Source organism: Protobothrops mucrosquamatus, unplaced genomic scaffold, assembly GCF_001527695.2.
Source record: "Protobothrops mucrosquamatus isolate PMUCROS unplaced genomic scaffold, P.Mucros_1.0 scaffold1236, whole genome shotgun sequence".
Classification (NCBI taxonomy): domain Eukaryota; kingdom Metazoa; phylum Chordata; class Lepidosauria; order Squamata; family Viperidae; genus Protobothrops; species Protobothrops mucrosquamatus.
In genome coordinates this window covers 186501-191252 of record NW_015387443.1, presented here as the reverse complement: position 1 = coordinate 191252, position 4752 = coordinate 186501, and the positions used below count along the sequence as shown (strand labels likewise).

Genomic DNA, 4752 nt, shown 5'->3' with positions numbered 1-4752 from the left:
TTCTCGCCTACATCGTCCGTATAGGACGACTCGGGAACTCAACTCCTACCCCGGGCAGCTCACCGATCCCCTTATGCCCAGGGGAAAGGTATCAAGCCGTTTGACAGCAGATGCTGGCTGTCAAACCGGCTTTTACGCAAAACAGGCGGGAGGCAGCAAACAGCTGCGACCAGCGAAATCGCCTGCCACCGGAAGTCAGCCGAGCCTTCGTACCTTAACATCATGTTGAATCATCCACCTCAAGGGTGTAAGGACTCCAAAATGATGTGAGCCACCCAGAGACACAAATGTAAGATAGGCAGCTATACAAAATTGAACAAAGAACTGAAAAAAATGAAATCATACTGTAATCCCAAAATCTAAACTCAGAAGGCTTGTAGCATTAATTGCAAGCCAACATCCTAGGAATGTCTAATTAGATCCTATGACCCAGATACTCCAATTCATCTGAGATAAGTTACTGTTCCTATTGACTTCATGTCCATTTTGACTAATTGGCCACAGTACAGGAGTAGTCTGTCACTATTATCTTCTAACGTCTAGTCATCTAGCTCAACAGTCCCCAACCTTTGCGGCTTGGTGGCCAGGCAGAGGAGGGTGGGAAGAGGGGAACCAGGCTGTGAGAATGGCGGGCTGGTAGTCCCGTGTGCCCAGCATGATTTGCATGAGCAGCAGGCTGGCGCGCACATCCATGCACACACAACTCGACTGCAAGTTGAACTGTGGGCACGCATGTATGTGCACCGGTCAGCTGCTTGTGCAAGTTATGCTCTGTGCATGCCTGTGCACCGAGCCACAGCCCAGTTGCAAATAGGCCACAGCCCGGTAGTGGGTCACAGCCCGGGGGTTGAGGACCCCTGATCTAGGTCAGTGTTTCTCAACTTCAGCAACTTTAGGAAAGATGGACTTCAACTCCCAGAATTCCCTTGCTGACTAGGGAATTCTGGGAATTGAAGTCCACCCATGTCAAAGTAGCTGAGGTTAAGAAACACTAACCTAAGCTACAGCCGTGGTATTTCCTGCTATTTGCCTAGCTGAGTACTAACCAGCTTGGATCCTACTTAGTTTTTTCAGCGTCGGGCAAGTGCTGTCGTTGGCTGCTATTGGAAATTAAAATGATGACCTGTTTCCCACTGCGGGTTAAAAAGCTGGAACTGCTACTATTGGATAAGTCCAGCAGGGCCCTCTAAAATAGGAGACAGATACACCTTGGAACATTTTACCAAGAGTGCTTAATAAATTGTATAAACCACCAACTACTATAAAGCACCACGTGAGAGAAGTATTATTTTGGGGTGAACCAAAATTTGCAAAAGAAGACTACAAGGCTTCCCTTTGCTTCCAACTACTCACCTGTGGCCAAGGCCTCAGCAGTCGCCAGGTGCATCACTGACTGGCCAATCAGGGAGGGCTACACGGATCTATCCAAGTCCCCCCATTTCCTGGAGCTCTTGGTGGATCTGGGCCCCCGAAGTACAGTATTCCCAGCGCTGGTTGCGATATCCAAGGGCATCACCAGCTCCAGAAAGCACCATGGCTGCACGATAGGCTTCTTGGGAAGGAGTGTGGTACCTATAGAGGGATGGTGGAAAGAAATATTACTCAAGGCAAGCACCCACGGGTACACACTGTAAAACTTTCCCATGCATGTGTTGCAAAATATCAAAACATATTAAAAATATTCTTCTGAAATCTGCAACTTGTACTAATTCACTAGGATCTATTTGCATATTAAGTTGCATATCAGATCCTGTTTCCCCAACTAAACTGGCCAGTCCTTCGGAAGGTGCACATGTAGTAGAATTAGTATTTTGAACCCAGCATGAAACAAGACTGCACCAGGGTTAACCTGAAATTAGCATGCACAAAATAAAAAGTATAATTTACATGAAAAGGAGTCTGTGTTATAATCTCAGTGGCCACTTCACCCGACTTTCATTTTATTAGCAGTCACAGATCAGAGTAATAAAAATGGAAAAGTCGCTATACAAGTGAAAGTGTGCTATTTCTCTGAAGAGTTCAGGTAGTTCTTGACATACATCAGTAGTGTGCTGCAGCAGCCAAAAAAGCCAACACAGTGCTAGGCTGCATTAACAGAGGGATAGAATCAAGATCACGCGAAGTATTAATACCACTCTACAATGCCTTGGTAAGGCCACACTTGGAATACTGCATCCAATTTTGGTCACCACGATGTAAAAAAGATGTTGAGACTCTAGAAAGAGTACAGAGAAGAGCAACAAAGATGATTAGGGGACTGGAGGTTAAAACATATAAGGAACAGTTGCTGGAATTGGGTATGTCTAGTTTAATGAAAAGAAGGATGAGGGGGGACATGTTCCAATATCTCAGGGCTGCCACAAAGAAGAGGGAGTCAAGCTATTCTCCAAAGTGCCGGAAGGCAGGACAAGAAGCAACGGATGGAAACTAATCAAGGAGAGAAGCAACCTAGAACTAAGGAGAAACTTCCTGACAGTTAGAACAATTAACCAGTGGAACAACCTGCTTCCAGAAGCGGTGAATGCTCCAACACTGGAAGTTTTTAAGAAGAGACTGGACAGCCATTTGTCTGAAATGTTATAGGGTTTCCTGCCTGAGCAGGGGGTTGGACTAGATGACCTCCAAGGTCCCTTTCAACAACATTATCATCGTTATTGTTGTTATTATTATTGTTGTGGTTATTATTATTATTATACAACTACAATTGGGACCAGAATTTCTGCTGCAACACAAGGCAGTTGTTAAATGAATTGCGTCCAATTTTTACAATTTTTTTTTTACCATGGTTCAGTGAATCACTGCTGCTGTTACGTGAATCACATGACTGTTAAGTGAATCCAGCTTCCCCCATTGACTTGCTTGCGAGAAGCTGGCTTGGAAGATCACAAATAGTGATCACATGACCCCAGGGATGCTGCAACCATTGTGAATACATACTAGTTGCCAAAAATCCAAATTTTGATCACGTGATTGTAGGAATGCTGTGAAAATTGTAATTGCAAAGGCTGGTTGTAAGTCACTTTTTTCACTGCCACTGTAACTTTGAACAGTCGCTAAACAAATGGCTCTAAGTCAGAGGTCTTCAAACTTGGCCCTTTTATGACTTGTGGACTTCAACTCCCAGAATTCCTCAGCCAGGCACGCTGGCTGAGGAATTCTGGGAGTTGAAGTCCACAAGTCATAAAAGGGCCAAGTTTGAAGACCCCTGCTCTAAGTCAAGGGCTACCTGTAGTAACTTTCCAGGAAGAATCTAACTAGCTAATGTTATGGTCGATCTCTGAAAGTTGCATAAAAACACCCTCTAAATCAAGGTCCTGTAACAGCAACACCACATTGTGATACTTCTGCCCAAGGGGTGCACCCATCAAACAATCAGCAGGCAAGCTCAGTTTAAGGGAGACTTTAGAGTAAATGTGAAATCTGGGAAGTCTGCAACTGCGAGCCTATGGAGGCTTACACAAGAGAAAGCCCACTGAACAGCGTGGGGTTCAAAAGGAGCTCCATTCGACTGATGTACAGCGCTGCTTTCAAAGGCTTAATCTGGCTATTATTGAGATGCTGCTGTATTACATCTATTATGGCAGCAAGCTCCCTAAGCAAGAAAGCTACTGCAACCCGCCGGAAAAAGCTACAGTATTTGAAGCTAGTGGTATTGCTGCAGTCTGAGAGCCGCGATATTAGCCATTAGCGGATTCTCACGCCCTTTCTCCTAACGCATCCGAAAGAAACGCGTTGCAAAAAAAAAAAAAGAGGTAAGGAAACGGAAGCAGAGGAACCAAGTGAGAATGTAAAAAAAGGAGGATCGGGCGGACAACGTGCTCTTAAAGCAACTGCCCTCCGGATTACTAAGCAAGCCACGGGAATCAAGAAGATTTGCACGTTTATTAATTATTGATAGGCGAAGTAGAGGGGGTGCGAGAAACCGCTTACGAGCCTTCCATGACTGCGGAGAAGGGAGGGGAACGACGGCTCCGTCTTCGTCCGTCCGACTTTGAAAAAAGCCACTTGCCAGGCGCTACTTGTCCAATGGGAGGACTTTAAAACGAAAGACTCTGCAAATCCGCTCCCCCCCGCAACCTTGTTGGGCCTGCCCGCTCCTCCCCCCCGCCCTCTGGGAGCGATGGGACAATACGAAGTGGCCGTGCCTTGCTGAGATTGGAATGGAATGGAATAGAAGAGTTGGAAGGGACCTTGGAGGTCATCTAGTCCAACCCCCTGTTCAGGCAGGAAACCCTGGCCTAACCCTAACCATTTTGGTTGTTTGAATTTTAAAGGATATTCCCTGCTCCTAGTCTATTAATAAGGTGACCAACATTTTTACAATGAAAAGGAGGACACAAATAAATTGAAGAAAAAAAATATCGTACATAAAAGAAACATTCTGTGGGAAGTCAGCTCCCCAGAGAAGGAAATATTAAAAGGGCAGAAAAATATATTTCCTCAAAAGTATTTTAAAAAGCAGAAACCAACTTTGCCCCCAAGCCAACTATCCCAAACAGGAGCTAGCCCCATACAAATGCAGATGTAAAACCATCAGAAAGTTGAAGCCAGAACAATCAAGAAGACAAAGAGAAAATCTGCATGCCCCACCCAAACTCTAGGAGTCATTAGCCCCATCACCTGGGAAGCAGGATATGATAATAGGATTAAACCACAGATATCAAGGCCTAGAAAAACACTCAGAGATATCCTCAAGGTTCATGCCACAGGAACAGGAAACTATTCCAAACAGGGCTAGAGAGGGTATAAAAA

General features: G+C 45.1%; 1 pseudogene; it reads right to left on the bottom strand.

Annotated features, from left to right (window-relative positions):
- Window positions 1-3941, bottom strand: part of LOC107291990 — a 15459-nt pseudogene extending 11518 nt beyond the window's left edge.
- Between the last annotated feature and the right edge of the window lie 811 nt (window positions 3942-4752).